Source organism: Ambystoma mexicanum, chromosome 10 (genome assembly GCF_040938575.1).
Source record: "Ambystoma mexicanum isolate Mex_15411 chromosome 10, UKY_AmexF1_1, whole genome shotgun sequence".
NCBI lineage: Eukaryota > Metazoa > Chordata > Amphibia > Caudata > Ambystomatidae > Ambystoma > Ambystoma mexicanum.
Genome location: NC_090932.1, coordinates 1,492,414,513 through 1,492,433,465, shown reverse-complemented (window position 1 = coordinate 1,492,433,465; position 18,953 = coordinate 1,492,414,513). Strand labels below are relative to the sequence as shown.

At 49.3% G+C, this 18,953-nt stretch overlaps 1 protein-coding gene across 3 annotated transcripts in view; it reads left to right on the top strand.

Moving 5' to 3' along the window:
• ZCCHC8 (zinc finger CCHC-type containing 8) overlaps positions 1-18,953 on the top strand; it is a 723,649-nt gene that overhangs the window by 185,466 nt on the left and 519,230 nt on the right. The gene's annotated exons all lie outside the window — the stretch shown is intronic.

Genomic DNA, 18,953 nt, shown 5'->3' with positions numbered 1-18,953 from the left:
TTCCCTGTCGCGCTGAAAACTAGGTCAGCACAGCTGCAGGGCTTCACCAGGATTTCTGCAACTGTTGAAGGTGCTGCTGGTGTCTGCACGTCTTCTACTTTAGATTTCTTGTTCCAGTCGTCGATAGCTTTTAGTCCAAAAATCCTCTCGTTATATGCTAGAACCCATGCATTCACTCCCATGGAGCTGTCAATCTCCTGGAGGTTGGCTGTTCTCCAGGACGGGCTGCTGCCAAGTTAGAACTGGTTTCAGCCATACACATCTACAAAGAACCGTGAAGTTTCAGGACCCTGCCTCACTATGTGCCTTCCCTGACACACTGGAGCCTTTGCGAGCTTGGGGGCTGAAGCCCACCAAATGCAAAACTCACTAGGGACCCAAATCTACATGAATCGATAGGAGAACGCAGAATGAACCGACAATCAAAAAATGCCGAAAGTTAAAAAAAAAGAGAAATCAGCCTGCTAGTAACCTGCACAAAAGGTAGTAAAAAGTAACTATGGCCACCAGCCATTTAGGTTTAGTCAGTGTAACAAAAGTTACAGGCGTAGTGGGCGAAGGAGTTACAATGTAACCCCCTCGACCCCCCTCCCCTCCCCCCCAGCACCCCACATAAGGTGGTGTGTGCCGGGCCCACAAAAGAAAAGGTAAGCTAAAAGTTGCCTTACTACTCTTGTGGACTTTAGTTCTCACAAGAGAATGTATTCAAACATGAAGAGAAGTCCAAGGGACTCCACAGTGACACTGTACCGAGGGTGCTGGGTCTCTCAAAGCAGATCCTGTATTAAACTTATGGAGTTTACCAGACTCCATAAAATAGTACAAATAATAATCCCAGTCAGAGAAAAACAATGGGTGAGTGGTAAAAGGTTCCACTCACTCGGGAGATTAAAATCAAAAAAGTCTAGATTCCAGCAAAAGTGCTGGCCGTCGTGCAGGTTAAAGGGAATTGGCACCGAAACTGAAAATTCTCCCCAACGCTCGTCCCCCCCGCGCCCCAGCTCTTGTTTCAGTTGATCATACTTCCTGGAGAGCCCATCAGCATTCTTCTGATTGGTTTCTGATATATGCTCCATTGTAAAATAAAACCCTTGGAGGTTGATGGACCATCTGAGCAGTTTAGGATTTTCCCCCTTCACTTGCATTAACCATCTCAAGGGTTCGTGGTCTGTCTGAATAAGGTAAGTAGAACCATACAAGTGTGGCCTAAATTTCAACGACCACACAATGGCAAAACATTCTCGTTCTACGGTCCATCCGTTTCCTACTGATGAAGCAAATGGGGTGTTCCCTGCTCATCCAGTTCACTCAAGACTGCTCCTATTCCTATGTTAGATGCATCTGTCTGCACAATAAAGTTTTGGGTATAATCGGGAGCTCAGTACTGGAGCTTGACAGAGGGCATCTTTCAGCGCTTTAAATGCCTTGGCTCACTCTTCATTCCAGCTCACTTGTTGGGTAAGATTTCCATAGCAATGATAAATCTTCTGACCTGTCAACCCCAGGACATTTTGCTTTACTAGTGGATTATTTTTGCATATACTTCAGTGAGTGGGAACCTACTCTTACGTCTTGTCCCCTTTCCTCATACTGTATGGGCGTCCCTTCCAAGGGATGGGAAACAGAACCTTTTTCACCAGAAAATACCTTCTTCCCCTTTAAATTTAGAGGCGTGCTGGGGTGCGGCCCAGGGAGCATGCGTTGCCCTGATTATGCCCTCCGGCGCCACACCTCAGTCCCCTTTTCCACGTCGACGTGAATGGGCCGAATTCACCAGCGCTCCTGGGTTTGGCTTTGGCCATGTAATTCCATGTGCGGATACCTTTTTGTCTTATCATTCAGGTACTCGGTCCTCGGGCATCGCGCTCCTCCCTGGCGCATATCGACTTCTACAGGGTTCAGCAGGTGTCCATCCTGCAACGGGCTCTTCCCAACTTTAGCCTACGTTGCTTTGGCCCAGACCACGGTTGGCAATTGTGTTCAACATGTGACTCGCTGTCCTGAAGGCGGTGAAGAACAGACTAGCCAGGTGGAGGAACTCTTCCACAAGTCGCCTCCAGAGGATGTCAAGAACTTTGAAGCATCGAAGCAGGCCCAAAGTAGGGCCAATATTTTCCAGTGCACCCCGCAAGAGAGACTCCTTCCCAGGGACGCTCCGGCATGGGATGGACTGGCCAGGTCCTTCTACCGACACGTGCACCGAGGCTGCTTCAGCTTTCGGGTCAAGGGATCCTCCCGGGCACAGTGGTGAGGGACCAGAAGGTTATTTTACCGGGTCTACACCCGAGAGGCTCCGCCCTATTACCGGCAACACGTCCGAGTGGGGTGGCGCCTAAACGCAACTCTACCAGCCCCTGGGTCGAGGCTGTCGCACCTACTGGGCCGAGGAGTAGGGTAGCCCTCGTGATCCACACGCAAGAGTCTTGGGCGAGGCCTCGCCCAAGTCACTATACTGCAACCCCTAGTCGTCTTCGGCCTCGTCCTCTGCGGCGCTGCTAGGCAAGGAGAAGATCTTAGAGGCATATGGCAAGAAACTCTATTCCAACGCCTCTTTGCATCTACGTGAAGCCAATGCCATGCTGGCTGTCGCCAACCAGAGATTATGGCGAGAAATTGCGGACTTCCTCCCGCAACTTCCTTCCCAGAGCCAATCACGCTTTAAGGCGGGGCTAGCTGAGGCAAAGCTGGTGACGCATGACCTCATGGAATCCAGTGGCTCATATCGATATCTCAGGCAGTACCATCTGTATTGCCACGGACATGAGCAGGATAGCCTGGCTCCGGGCAACAAAATTCATCCCGGATGTCCAGGAGCGCATTCTAGATCTGCCGTTCTAGGGGGTGGGGGTTACGGCCTCTTCCACTCCTCTACGGACGAGGAGCTGAACAAAAAAACATTTCTCACAAACGGCAAAGTGTTTATCCATTCTTGCAAAGACCACGCCCAAATCGTACACCCAATCTCCGCAGCGCTCGGAAAGGGGTCGTATATTTGGAGGGTTCCCACGGCTTCCTGGAACGCAGATCCAGGCAGCCCGACCGCTCGCCGCTTCAGAGCCGGCGCAAACAACAAAAAGGGGGTGAGGGGTAAGGGTTTCTTCCAGTCCCCCTCCTCAGCGTCTGCCTCGAGGGAAATGAAGCATGACACGCCCCTTCGGGTCCACATGTCTGCGTTGGGGGGCAGGCTTGCTCTCCATGCACATTTCTGGCGCCAGACTTTCGCGGACCCCTGGATCCTTAACATAGTATCCACAGGGTACCGCCTTCCTATCCCAGCCACTCCTTCCTCCTCTCCTCCGCTTCCACAGGTTGGGACAGCAACTCTTTTGGCAGAGATCCGGTCGCTCGTAGAGAGCCAGGCAGTGGAGGAAGTCCCTGCCTCCCAGCAAAGCTTTGGGTTTTACTCCAGGATTTTCGCCATTCAGAAGAACCAGGCAGACTTTTCCACCCTCAACCCCGCCCTACCCCCGCAAAAATTCAAGATGGTTACGCCAGCTTTTATAGCGGAGACATTGGACAAGGGAGACTGGATGTGCTCCCTGGACCTGAAGGACGCGTACCTGCACATCCCGATTTGGCAGCCCCATCGTTCTTTCCTGCGGTTCAGGATCATGGGCTTCCATTTTCAATACAAGGTCCTTCCTTTTGGCCTCAACTCAGTCCCCAGGGTCATTACCAGATTCATGAATGCTGTGGCCGCCCTCCTCCGAGCGCAGGGCCCCCACATCTACCCATACCTCGACGACTGGCTCACCAGAGGTACATCTCCGGAAGCGGTTTGCCACTCTTCCCATGCCCTTATGAACACACTATACGACCTGGGCTTCTCGCTCAATCTCAATAAGTCACAGCTGTATCCTACGCAGACTGACATTCCTAGACCTCATCTGGGACACGGGCTCCAAGAAGGTCTTCCCATCAGAGGACAAAATCTCGGCCATCAAGAAGGCCACCGCCCACTTTCTCAGCAGAGAGGTGACCTCGGCATGGTGGTACCAACATCTCCTGGGTCTACTGGCAGCGGTCCTATTAGCCGTGCCGCACACGAGACTAAAGATGAGGAGGATTCAGCTGCACTTCGCCGCCTCATGGAATCAGGAGCGGGGCTCGCAATCCGAGACGAGCAACGTCCCTCCAGCTCTCCACCCAGACCTAACGTGGTGGTCCAGGGACTGCAACCTACGGACGGGCAAGCCCTTTCAGCTGCCCTCTCCATAGGCCACCATCACCAGACTCCTCACTGGAGGGCTGGGGAGCCACACTGGACGATCTCTCGGTCCACGGTACTGGACTCGACAGGAGCAGACATACCACATCAATTGGTTGGAGCTGAACGCCATCTGGCTAGCGCTCAGAGCATTCCTACCACTTCTCAGGGGCAAGGTTGTCCTCATCCAGACAGACAACTCGACCAGCATGTACTACGTTGACAAGCAGGGAGGCACCAGATCCCTCTTCTCTGTGCAGACTGGCGATCAGCATTTGGGAGTGGGCCCTGGAGAAAATCTACCTCATGGCAGTGCACCTCCCGGGGGAATCCATACTGGAAGCGGACAGGCTGAGCAGGCTCAGAGTGGCAATTATAAGTGGCAGCTAAACGACCTTGTTGTTCAGGAGCTCTTCAACAGGTGGGGTCACCCCCCACGTGGATCTCTTTGCCACCTGGCACAACAAGAAGTGTCCCCAGTTTGTATCCTGGAAAGGACAGGGTCCTGGCTCTCTGGGCGATGCATTTCACCTCCAGTGGACCGGCATGGAACCCTACGCCTTTCCGCCCAACCCCCTGATCCACAGGGTAATTTGCAAGTCTCACCGACTCATTCTGATGCTCCATGGTGGCTGGCCAGGCCATGGTTTTTGGAGCACTCAGCCTCTCGGAGGTACGGCTGATTCACCATCCGACGGGCCCAGCACATCTTCTGGCACAGCAGGGGGTCAGTGTCGTCCACCCTGCGCCGGGGAAACTAGCCCTCACATCGTGGTACCAGAGTAGGTAACGCTTCAGCACCTTAGCCTCTCACAGGCCAATCTGGAGATCCTACAGGGCGCCAGGAGCAAAGCCACCAGGGCCCAGTACAAAAGCATGCACTTTTGACGATGTGCTCTCCTTTACGGCATACCTCGCTCGATCTGGCGACCTATCTATCTGAATTCTTCTATTGCGCCACTAACCCAAAGGCCTCAGTGCGCACATACCTTGCAGCCATTGGGGCTTACTGGAACTCTGAGGAGGGCGTTTTCTCCTCCTCCAACCCTATAATCAAACATCTGACTGGTCTCGCTAGACTCTACCTGCCCGTCAAGAGACTGCACCCTGTGTGGGACCTTAACATAGTCTTGGGTGCCCTGGTGCACAGACCATTTGAGCCAATGACATCCGTGGACATCAGGCTGGTCACCATCAAGACGGCCTTACTAGTTGGTCTTACCTCGGCTTGCATTGTCCGCGAGATCCAGGTGCTGGTTGCCTCCTGAACCATATACCACCTTTCACAAGGACCAGGTAGTCGTGCGGACGCACCCGGCATTCCTGCCCAAGGGTCCATCTGCGTTCCACTTGAACGAGGAAATGGTCCTTCCTATGTTCTTTCCCGGTTCCCAAGGACAAAGTGCGACACCGGCCTCGTGCCCTAAAATTCTACTTGGACAGGACCAAGGGCTTCCGTAAGTCAGACGCCCTGTTTGTCACTTTCGGAGGCTCGAGGCCAGGCTATCGTGCCTCCTAAGGCTTCCATATACCGCTGGATGGTCTCTATCAAGAAAGTGTACGAGGGTCAGCCCAAGCCACTTCTGGCCAACATGCATGCCCACGCAGTCAGTGCCAAGGCAACGGCCATCGTATTCCAGCGCCATGTCCCTTGGCAAGTCTAAGCAGGGCGGCCACTTGGGCCTCTCCCTCGGCTTTCTGTAATCATTACGGTTTGGATGCCGGCTCTAGATCTGATGCAGCCTTCGGACAGGTGGCTCTCAGGAACCTGTTTGCTTAAGGAGGGTCTCCTCTCCACCCTGGGGCTACATTCAGTTGTAATTGCACATACAGTATGGAGGAAAGGGGACGGGACGTAAGAGTAATGATAAGTTACTCACCGTATTGACTAACTTACTCTTAGTCCATAGTCCCCTTTCCTCTATACCTCCCACCAACATTTCCCCTAATAATACTCGTGTCATTAGGCAATGTTAAATCTATTGTCGATGGGGACTGAGGTGTGGCACCGGAGGGCAGAGTCAGGGCAGTGTATACTCCCTGGGCCGCAACCCCGCGAGCCTCTAAATTTAAAGAGGAAGGTTTTTTCTGGTGAAAAAGGTTCGGTCTCCCGTCCCTTGGAAGGGACACCCATACAGTATGTAGGAAAGGACTATGGACTAAGAGTATGTTAGTCACTACGATGAGTAACTTATAATTTTTTCCACACTCAGTCGTTGTTAAGGAGAATTCTCAGATGTGCTAATTCCTCTCTACCTTGGAGACCCCCAGCACTTTTGCTGGACTCTAGGACTTTTTCATTTTATACCTGAAATGAGTGAGACCCTTTTTCCCCACTCATGTGTTTTTATGCAATTTGAACTGTTTCTCTTTTGGTATGGTGGAGTCTGACAAACTCCATAGGCATCTTTTTGCATTGTCACACAGCACCTTCAGTGTAGTGGCACAGGGAAGTCTTTCAGATTTCCCCAAAGGTTTAAATACCTTTCTCTTGGACAACTACTGTTTCCAAGAGTAGTAAAGTGAAATTGACTTTACTTACATTTGTAACTCTCTAGAGCCAGCACACACTATCTTACCATAGAGTGCTGGAGGGGATACTTAGTAGCCCCTTTGTCTAGCTTTTCATGTAACATTTTTGGTTACCCTTTGCACAATTAATGGCTGGTGACAGTGGTTACTTTTTACTACCATGGTGTCTTTAACGCGGGCTGCGTTCGCAGCTGCAGTAAAGCACCCTTGATTGCCATTTTTCTCAATTTGACCTTGGCCATATTTTTTTTTCCCATTTCTTGTTTAGGTCCTTCTTGAGATTTACTCTGCGCGCCAAACCAGGTTTGGTCCCTTTGTTCGTTTTGTGTTTGGTCTGGATTCACGAGTGAAGCTTGCACATGGCTCTAGGGTGTCTCTGAGACAGATGCACTCCTAGTTGTTTGGCCGGCACCACCCTGCTGGGTGATTGTCAGCCAGGCTGGAATGAATGGGATAAACCTGCATAAAAGGCGAGGCTTTTTGGCTTGGAAGGCAAGAGTCTACAAACTTGAAAAGGATACCTGCTGCAACTCCTGGAACGTTGGTTTGGCCGGTGAAGCCCTGCTACTGTGCTGAAGCACCAAATTTGTATCGACAGAGAAGCCCTTCAAGGACAACTCCTCCCTTTGAGTTGGTGGGACAAATTAACTCCAAAGTAAGCCACCTGGACATTCTTCTCGGAGCTGGTTGAATTTCCACTGAGTTGCTGCTGGAAACCGAAACGCCAGGGAGATGAACACCAGATTGTGTTTGTTGCGTTTAAGTTGACCAAGAGCTCCAAGAAGTTCATCCTGACTGGCAGGAAGCAGGACTGACCGAGCCTGAGCCCCCTCAAGTGTGTCGTACGCCAGATGCAAGGAAGGCCCATCTCGACAGCCAAGAACCGCGGTGTTGCTGATTGCGGTAGACGCGAGGAGCTGAAACACCGAAGTGCCACTTTTTTGCCGGTTGCCATTGGTGACCGTCCTATTGTAGCGCAGGAGTCCCCAGAAGTCCTCCCTCTTGTCCCCACGACTGAGGCCCAGGAACAACGGAATCTGCAGAGCTGCACACGAACAGAAGTCATCTGCTGCATTTTTCTTGAACCTAAAGGTACTGTAAAGTCTGAGAGAACTTGAGAACTACATCGAATCTTGCCCAACATGGGGAGTCTTAAAAAAATGACACCCATAAAGAGTAAACGATTCTGTGAGTGTGAAAAAAGGTTGCAACTCGGAGGTATAAGGAAAAAGAATCCACCAGTAAAAGCAAAATGGCCTGTGGTTGACACTGGTCTGGAAGACTTATCATCAATAGTAAAGTCTTACTTAACACTGAATAACCAGACTAAGGGAAACAATGTTTCCCAGTACTGACAGCCTGAAGTGTATGTCGCGTTCCCCATAACAGATGAGCAAAAAGACGGTGTAGTGAAGCTTAAGGCTTCATTGCACTGTAAAAAGAGGAGGTCAGATACAAAAATAAAATCAAAGGTCTGAGGGTTCCATAGACATGGAAGGGAAAGGTGCCATCAAGTAAGCCCCTGTCTTACTTAACTGGTAGCATATTAGTTACAATTGCATATTTACTTGAATGGCTGCGGCAGTGTTCTTCTTTTGACATTACTCGCAGGCTGTCAAATCAGCCTCTGTAATGCACAGGATGGTCGCCATTTGTTTATTTCCTAGATCGTCTTCTGCCATTCTAGGCAGGAATGACCTTGGTTGGAGACTTCGGCAGTAATCCTTGTATTCCCCCCACAATCCCCCCCCCCCCCAACCCCCAGAGGCTCCAGAGTGTCTGAAAAGGCAGGAAGCGAAGGGTTGGGGGGTGGAGGGGAGAACAGTCCAAAACTCTGCAGCTCTTTGTTTTTCACCTTGCCTGAAAGGAACCAGTTTCTGCAGGGAAGTTTGCAGAGGTTATGCTGTAGTTCTTGATAAAGACTCTGATTCTGGAAGCTGCTGACACGTTGTCCACTGGATATGAATCCGAATAGGAAGATGAAGAAACGATGGCTGTAGCAAATTCCAGCGACCAACAAGCCTGTTGTGTAACCAGAGCCTTATGTAACCCTTCCTTCCATCCGACCTGTGGTCCCAAAAACAGAGACTCCTACCTAGATGCTGCTAAGAACCACTAGTCTCAAGAACAGCTGCAAAACGAGCCATTCCTCGACATGCTGTCTCCTTCTTTGGCTGCAAACCGCAATACCAGGTGTCTTGAGTCTAAGTGCAGTGCATGGACCAGCTGAAATTTTGGCGAACTCTGGCTGGACCTTCAGATACACGATTCGAAGAATCCCTGAATTACCCTTGCCAGAGTGTAGGACCGCGAGAATGAAGACAATCCGATCAGCTATATTCGTTCTTCATCTCGCTTCTGTAAAAGGGTGCCAAATCTAGAGCCACCGGAAGCCTTGAGTATTCCTTTCTTGGGTGCCTTTTATGACTGAAGAAATGGACACTGAAGGGAAACTGGCAGCAGCAGTCTGCTGACCAAGAGCCCAAGGACTCTATCCTGTGCTGCTGCATCCTGAAGGCATCCACCCAGAAGCTCTCGTTTTCTCCTAGGGGTACTGTGGTGGCTTGGGTAATACTTGTCTTAAGTCTGTGCATCCTATGACCGAGTGCTGGAACGCATATCGAGAGTCTTCTGTGAAGTCCCTGAACACTTTTTTAACCAACTCTTAATCTAATACTTGTTGAAGATATCCACTGGAACTCTGCCTTTCCTGCATCGAAACCCTTTCCTCACCTGCTTACAGCTGGCTCCTCGACCACTAGGGTCCCTCTACTGCCTCTGAGAAAACTCATGCTATAGATTAGGGGAGGACTACAAAAGATGATAGTTCTGTCTTGAAAACTATAACCAGTGTAAAAGTACTTGCTTGTAAATGAGTTGTTCTATCTGTATCTTTGAAATAGAATAAGTTACCTTTTAAGTTGCTGGTTGCTCCATTAAAAAGTATAAACTTTCCTGTTGCTTGTTAATCTGCTTAGAATCACATGCTGTGCATATGGTCCGACATCCAGTGGTAACCGCAAATTATTGCATCTTGTCTTTCGGGGACTGAAAGGGGACGTCAGAATAGGCATGTCTGTAGCGCTATCCCTATCGTGATGTGTAGTGTACACAAAATCCCTCACGCGCCGAGGTCCCTCAGATTGTTTTTTTCTGCCCAGTTACTGGTCGCCCTATAGCCGAGCTCTTCATAAGACATTGTTTATCTTTATTCTGACTTTGTCGGTTATTCCCCCCCTAATTCACTGACAGCGAATCAAGCAACCTCGACAGAGTATGGGAAGTTTCGAAGGCGGTGGATTTCGGCGCCTAAGATCCGGCGGCTGAGTCATCCATGTGGCCAGGCCCTCTGGCCGGCCTACACAGTAGGGAGAGTGTGGTCGGGGTGGCCATATTCCTCTTTCCCCCTCTTTGCCCTCTAGGTCTGGTCATCTTTGTTTATACATTTTGCTATGGAAAGGACACCATTTAGGTTCTACCCTATGTGTAGGGTCAGGTACCCATGGAAAGACGAGCACAGTATGTATAATTCTTGTCTCCCCATAGATCACAATGAGATGCGGTGTGCTGCTTGTAAGCTCCTTCGGCCCGAGACCCTTAAGGAGCGCTGTGTAAAGCGGTGGACCACGTATGCTATGTCACGGGCTGAACCCTCTTCCCCCACTGCCACCCCCACCGAAAGTGACGTGGGCACCTCTGATGACCAAACATTTGTATCGGATGTCATAGACCTTGAGGCGGACACTTCTAGGTCCTCCAAGCCCGTCCCCTGACCCCTCAGGGCCTGACGCAAGTCTCGCTTCAGGGACAACACCCGGCGACTGTTAGGGAGAATTCTCTCTTTAGGCTGCATTTCCTAACCTAGTGAGTCCCCCAGCAGTATTGGCTTTACTAGTCCCAAATTATTGACAGAAACCAGTACAAACCATCATATTGTGGACGTACTGGTCGGGGCAATTCGATTGCCCCAGGGTCTGTTAGTCGAGGGGGCACGTCTCCGTCCCCCCTGATCGAGTTTTGGCTGGTGGCAGTGAAAACTACTTTTTATATTCGACCGCGAATATTTTCCTATGGGATTTTCCCATTGTTCGAGGCTACCAACTTTAATTTATTTAATTCTCATAGCCTCGAACATACTGCCGGTTTATTTAATAATAATTTGCCGGTTGGTATTTTTTGCCAAGACTCTATTCTAAAATGGCGTTTGTGTTCTCTTCTGTGACTCCAACCCAAGTCGAGCCCTTTGTTCCACTTTTTGGCAGGCTTCTCCACAGAAGCCTCCAAAAGTGGTGCCACCCTGTCTGGGTACCACAGGGGGTATGGGAGGGGGTTTAGGCACCCTGGACTGAGTTACCTTGGTAACTCAAGTCGTACTCTTGTGTGACTGGCCCAAGTGGCGAGTCGTCCCCTCATCACTTAGCATGTTTGAGTGACCGCTAGGCTGAGTGAATGGGGGTTTTCTGCATAAAATCAGGGCTTTGGGGACTGGACCTTCAGAAGTCGCCACAGGACCTGAGAATCTGACGAGGGAGAAGCTGAGCGACCTACCACGACGACACCACCGGTGGAGCCCTGCAGAACCGACTCGCCACTTCCCGACGACCGAGAAGATCTCCCGGCTGGAGAGGCTTCTTCCCCTGACTGGTGGGCACAACCAGTTTACCTTCCTTTCTTCGCACCCCAGCCCGGTTTGTGGTCGAACTGCCCGTGCCAAGCACCCCGGCGGCCGGATAGCCACTCACCACTGAACCGCGAATCACCGGACCGCTCCTTGTACCTTAGAAACTCTGCGGCTGGTTTCTTCCCTGGCAGTGCAACCGACTCCTATCTTCCTCCACGACGAGATCCCCTCTTCCCCTGGACAAAGCACCGACTTGCACCCGCTGTCAGGAACAACTGCCCCTGCTGGAGCGTTCTCACCACTTTAAGGTAACGTGTCCGCCAGGCCTCCCTTTCTAAAGATTGCTACAAGGTAATAATAACCCCTTAACCTTCTGGACTGGGCTGGCCGCCTTGACCCTCTAACTGGTCCCTTTCTTTGGTCCAACTCCTTTTTGAACCTTTACAAGACTCTTGTGCACTGCAACCGTGTGACCCTGGACACATTTCGTTTGGATCCTCTGAAAGTGGATCTGGCCGCTTGAACTCTAACTTCACGGTTTTACTTTGCCTTTCCCTCTTGTTATGTTCTGATGAAAGTGTTGGGATCTGTTTCAACTTGTTCTCTGCTCTTCTCTCCCTTTTTAAAATGAACTATTAGAGTGCCATCTACATTAAGCGCTCACCGCTGTCTGAAAATAAGTGGGGCTTTACTTAAGACTTGTCTAATATTATTTTAAGGGAGTGTATATCTTTTAGTGACCATGTTTTTGAATTGCTTAGTATTAGTGCCTGTGTGTTTTTCTAGATGTGGTTTTAAATAAATAATTATATCTCTTTTACACCAAGCCCTGGTCAGTGTTTACTTGTTCTACTGTGTTCTCTTGACCTATTGTGAATACTCTGTATACTGCCTAACTCTTCTTGAGGGAAGTCTGACTGCTCGGCCACAGCTACCAAGTGAATCTGTGTGGTACAGACTGCTACCAAGTGGGTTTACTGCCAAACACCTGTAGTCCTAAATCTTTTGCAGTGGTCCAAGAGGGAACTGCACAGGTTTCTGCCTAACAGACTGGGATGTACAAAAACCACGAAACATTAAGCACACAACGACGGTTCTGTTGAAAAAGGTGAAGGCGCCAACAGGGCCTCTGAAAATTTCGGCGGAATCTTCTGATCGGGTAGATCAGCCTTCACCCGTATTCGCAGCAGCGTCTTGCGACTGGGCACTTCAAAAACAAGGGCGCTACCCCTAAATCGGGTTTACATGACGAATCGTGGTCATTCGACGCTGCGACGGTCCCTAAAGGCCTGGTAGGCCCGAAACGTACTGCTCCAGGCGAAAAATCTACTGCTAGGCCCTCTAACACTGCGGTAGACAGTAAATCTACTGATAAGTCTTCTAACCCGTTAACTCATGGCGATTCGGCAGAGATTAAGGACAGTATCGCAAGAATTATTTCGGCAGTTGGGCTGGTACCTACACCGTCGCAACGCATGGAGCGTGCCGTGGACAGGTCTAAAGGCACACCATGGTACTCCAATACTCGTGAAACCTACGACGACAGTCTGGAATCTCTGGCCAACACCCTTGGAGACAAATTTCGACGCCAAAGGGCGGAAAACGTTTTTCCACCTTTAGGCCCTTCGGGTTCCTCTAAGTGGACAAGGGAGCAATTCGAAGGGTGCATCGATAGTCTTGAAAGGATTCTCGCTTTCTGAGCATCCTTCCCCTAAGAGATCTCGTGAAGACCCTCCTTTAAGATCAGCTTCACATTTCCAAGGAAATCTTGATTCTCAGCCTTCGGCTTCTGTCCACCATGAAGATGTGGTCCAGATGGACACTTACCAGGACATCTACAGCGAAGAGGAAGACCCCTCCTTCCTGCAGGACTACCCTGAGGACCGGGCGGATGCCATGGACAACTGGGAGGAAACCCAGCAAGTGAAAACTGAGCCATTGACGCTTCCCACACAAGACCAGGACACTGATGTTTTATGTCTGGATTCTCCTCCATCCACAACGGCTCACCAGGCCTCGCTTGTAGATGACCAAATGGCCTTCAATGCCATCTTAAGGAAGGCAGCAGATCACTTTCAGATCACTACTCAGGAGGTGGTACCCGAACAAGACTTTGTGGAGGACATCCTCAAAGAGAAATCCCCCCTCAAGCCAAGCCATTCCCCTTCTTAATTCTGTTAAAAGAAGATTGGCCACCTCCCTGGTCACACCAGCTCAGACCCGGGCAGTTAACCCAACAGTGGAAAAACTATTTTGGCCAGCATCTTCGGACCCTCAATTTATTAAAGGCCACGCCACCCCCGACTTGGTAGTCACTACCACCCGGAAACGGGTAGGGGTACCCCTTGATACAGGGGGAGGCACCTCCAGATAGGGCGTACAACCTTTTAGATTCCTTAAGTAAGCGTGTTACCTCGGCAGCTGCATAGCGAATAACACCACGCTGCTGGCCAGTTATGCAGACGAACAATGGAACCTTGTACAAGAAGGTCTCCAGGAGGCTGCTGATCCCGCTAGGTCCAGGCTTCTCACCATCGTGGTAGAGGGCAGGCAGGTAAATCGGAATATAATCGAACACTCTGGACACTGCTGAAACAGCAGGCAGGTCTCTGGCCCTGGGCACTCTACTCAAGCGGCACAATTGGCTTCGCAACTCAGGGTTCAAGCCTGAAACGCAGGCCGCTCTCATCAACAAACCCATAGAGACCAATCTCTTCGGGAAAGCGGTCGACGATGCTCTGGAGACGGCCAAGAAAGAGAATGAGACTCTTAAGCCCTTGAAACAAATAACTTGGAAACCTTCCCCCCAAAGGGGAGGTGGTTCTCGTCGGTCCTTTCGAGGGCAGTCCTGTGCAAGTCAGAACTACAGCACGGGAAACTATAACTTTGGACAAACATCAGGAAGCCCCGCCTACTACCCACCTAGGTGTCAGCGACGCAACAAAGGTAGAGACCCCAATCTCAGAGGACCCGCAGCCTCTGGTCAGAAATGACCAACAGATCCAGGTCCCCTCCCATGTCACCCCGTTCGGGGGGCGTTTAACATCTTTCCTCACTGCATGGGAGGGTATAACTTCCGACCAGTGGGCTATAAAGACGGTCGCCCACGGGTACTGTGTGGAATTCGACCGACTACAATTCAGACCGCCACTCTCAATGCGCCTCTCACCGGACCATCCGTAGATCCTGAATCAAGTGGTGGAAGCGCTGCTGGGAAGGTACGCCATAGAAGCCGTCCCTATTCTTCAGGTAAACAAGGGTATTTATTCAGTGTACTTCCTTGTACCCCAAAAAGGACCTCACCATGCGCCCTGTGCGCCCAGCAAACAAGTTTATAAAAAAGTTTTGTATGGTAACGCTACAGGTGGTGATGCCACTGCTGAAACAGGGGGACCACATGGCAACATTGGACATGAAATATGCATACTTTTATATTTCAATGTTGCCAGCGCTCAAGAAATATCTAAGGTTCATGGTAGAGGGCAGGCATTACCAATTCAAAGTGCGCCCCTTTGGCATCGCCTCTGCACCAACGGTGTTTACAAAGGTCCTGGCAGTAGCAGCAGCACACCTGCGCAGACTGTCGTCCCGGTTTACCCTTACCTTGACAACTGGCTCATAACAGGGGACTCTTATGACACATGCTTTTTGAACACCCAGAAGACCGTAGACCTTCCGTTCAGTCGGATTCTCCATCGAGAAAAAATCCAGCCTAGTCTTCCCCGCCAACGTGAGGGTTCAGAACATGCTTTTTTCAGATCCCTCAATATGTAGCCGTTCGGGAGGTGACGGTACGCAAAGCCATGCGCTTGCTAGGTATGATGGCGTCTTACATATACTTGGTTCCCCACGCGTGACTGCGCCCCATGCAAGAGTGGCTCAACAGCCAGTGGTGTCAGGCCAGCGGACAATGGGAAGATCTGGTAATTGTCTTGCCAGCCCTCGTTCTCTCTCTCTGCAGTGGTCGTCGAGGGAAAACCTCTTGAAGGGGAAAACCTTTACCACCCCTGCAGTGGAAGCCACTCTCACAACAAACGCATCTCCTACGGGGTGGAGGGGCTCACCTGCTTCAGCAGACAGCGCATTGAATGTGGTCCCCACAAGTAGCATCCAACCATTTAAATCTACTAGAGCTATTAGCTGTGTTCAAGGCACTGAAAGCCTTTCAAACGCAACTACAAGGGAAGACCGTGCTGGTTCTGACAGATAGCCCCACAGCCATGTATTACCTGAACAAACAAGGGGGCACACTCTCCAAGCTGTCCAAAACATTTGGATTTTGGCTCTCGAACACAAGACGTTTCTGTTGTCCCAACACATTCCAGAGGAACTCAATCTTCTGGCAGATGTGCTCAACAGAGATTTCCCACTGCCCATTGACTACGAATGGCATCTGCACGAAGACTTCGTGTTCAACGTCTTCGCAGAATGGGGCTTCCCAGAGATCGACCTGTTTGCAACTCTGGAGAACCCCCAATGCCAAGACTACGCCTCCAGGTACCACTAGAACTGCTCCAAGGGGAACTGTTTCTGGATAACCTGGTCAGGGAAATTTGTTTCCGCTCTCCCCCATGGAAATGGAAATGTTACTCTCCCCACCAGTAAAATGACCCTGCCCATACAACATGTCTCTGAACAGGGGGAGAGACCCTATACCCATGCCCACAAACTCTGATTTAGCAGCCTGCTCCTGATGTCATAGCGTTTGGACACCTTCAGCTCCCTCAGAGATGCATGGACATTCTCAAGGAAGCTAGGAAACCTAACACCCGCTATTGCTATTTCAGCAAATGGAAACGGTTTGTCATCTGGTGTACTACCTAGGGCGTCAATCTCATCGATTGCTCACCCACACAATTGTGCTGTACCTAACACATTTTTTAGACACAGGGTTGGTCTTCAATTCCCTAAGAGTTCATCTTGCTGCTCTCTACGCTTATACCACGTGACAACAGAAGGTATCGTGGTGGAAAATACCGGTGATTAAAGCTTTTATGGAAGCGGTTAAGAGGGTTCACCCCCGACCCTCCATTTCTCACCTAGCTCTTGGATGGGGATCTAAATGTGGTTTTAACCAGGCTCATGGGATCTCCCTTTGAGCCAATGCATAAAGCAAGTCTAAAAGACCTTACTTACAAGATGGCCATCCTAGTGGCTATCACTTCTATTAAAAGGGATAGCGAACTAAAGGTCCTTTCTGTCCTAGACCCTTTTTAGTCCACAGCGATAAGGTAGTTCTGCGCACTCATCCCAGATTTGCGCCTAAATTCATCTTCCATGTGAACCAATTGATCGAACTATCTACCTTTGTCCAGAATCCCACTTGCATGGCCGAAAGAAGCCTATACACACTAGATGTGCGCCTGGCAATCATGTTTTACCTGGAAAGAACGAAACCACTGAGGAAAACGACCCAATTTTTCGTTTCAGTGGCAGCTGGTAGAGAAGGGGAATCATGTCTCTAAATCGGCTATCTCAAGAAGGCTTGTCAAATGCATCACACTGTTACACTCTTGCTAAGAGAACTGCCCTTCAAGCCTAGAGCACACTACTCCGAGCACCGGGGCTGCCATAGCATTAATTGCAAATGTTCCCCCTAGAGTCCATTTGCAAAGCGGCAACCTAGAGTTCTGTACACACCTTTACAAAACGCTATTGCCTAGACACTCATTCTAGGTCTGATTCTCAGGTGGGACAAGCAGTACTAAGACATCTTTTCTCTACTGTTCCTTCTCACAACCCACCTCCAGCTCCGGGTACTGCTCACTAGTCTATGCACAGCATGTGATTCTAAGCAGATTAACAAGCATCAGAAGACATGCATTACTCACCATAATAGCATTTCTGATGATTGTATCTGCTTAGATTCACATGCGCCCTCCCTACCCCTCGGGGTACAAGAAACATAGACTTTGTACTACTTATTCTCTTCATGTACTCGCAATAGCCTTGGTCTCCCTCATGGCGAAAAATAAGAAAATTCAAACAGAGGGACCTCTGCGTGTGAGGGATTTTGGGTACACTACACGTCACGATGGGGATAGTGTTACAGACACGCCTATGCCGGCGTCCCCTTTCGGTCTTCGAAAGACGAGGTTTACCTTCCTTGAAAAACGTATTGCCTTCCTTAAGGGTCTGCTAGAGTTCTTATTTCACTTCGAATTGTATAATACACTTCCTGGATTAGTAATAGTTTACAAGTGATGTACCAATAGGTTATACTGACCTTGAATAGCTGCTGCTCTTTGAAACTTGTAACACTGGGTTGTGCTTGTGCTTTCCCTGAAATGCTCTAGGGCACTTCAAAAATAGTTCATTGGATTCATAGCTACCTTTTTGAGTAGCTTTAGGCCTCTAGGTAGTATACAGGTTGAGCGACTGGCTTTTGAACTGTGTTCTTAAGTGACATTGGTCTGGTAACTGTGTCCATTTTTGATAGAAGAAAGGTTACATGGGTTACAAGTGCTACTTGTAACAAGTGTTGGTATAACTGTGATTCTGAAAGTGAATAACACTGTTATAACCCATGGGGCCTGCTACCCTTGATTTACTGAATGTTATCTAAAAGATAGCTGAAACTCCTTCTGAATGGTTTGTTTGAATCACCTTGAACTGCTGATTGCTATTCTCAATAAGGTTTTACTTTGGTTTGTATAGCATAAGCATCGAGTTGGTTTTTAGAATTGGCTTCATATGTTATAGTACTTACCCCATGATTTATTTTGGCATACTGGTATTTAAATAAACCCTTTATTTTTACAATACATAGTCTTTCATTGTTTTTTTGGACCATATGTATGCTAGAATTTCTTTGCGCCAAGCTACAGCCCCCCTCCCCTCTCCTTCCCCCCCTTTAAATGAGCCTGGCTGCTCTGTCTATGCTACCAAATGTTCTCTGGTATAATAGCCTTATACTAGGAGTGGAGTTTTGTCTGCCTCAGATATGGTTTTATGAGTCCCTTAGGTTGGACTTTAGAAAAACTGTCCCGAACACCGACGTCCATTGAACTCCTTTCAAAAGGCATGGCAATGGTTGTACATGCACTTTTGAGCTACATTTTGTTTGGACCTCTGACCTGTCTCAATTATAACCATACCTTTGTTGATGTGTACCCCTGGCCAGTGGAGATGGCTAAGAACTAGTCTTGCATTTTGCCCATCCCCAAGTATCTCAGGAATGCCATAGATTAAGATTGTTGTCCTACCATAGAAGGTAGTCAAGGGGTGGGGAAGTAGCCAAGTGGAAATGCACATACTAAGCCTACCAGTTTTGTGCTTGGCTCTGAATCCTTGTTTTCTGTGCCACAATTGTTTTTTTTTAATATTTGATTTAAAAAAAAGCACTGCTCATCCATAGTTTTGAGGCATGTTTGCACTTGCCGATTGTCAGTGTTGTCATAAAAAATGACTTCTGTTTTTCGACAGCGTGTTGTTTTGCATGTTGGTTTACTTTGTGTGTATTGATTGCTGGATTTTTATCTTAAACATTGAGTTGCCACTTCAGTGATTGATCCTTTCCTTCTAATTCTTACCATTGCCTAAATGGTCTACATTTTGGCAGGCGCACTAGTTTGTTGGTGGATGAAGTGATAG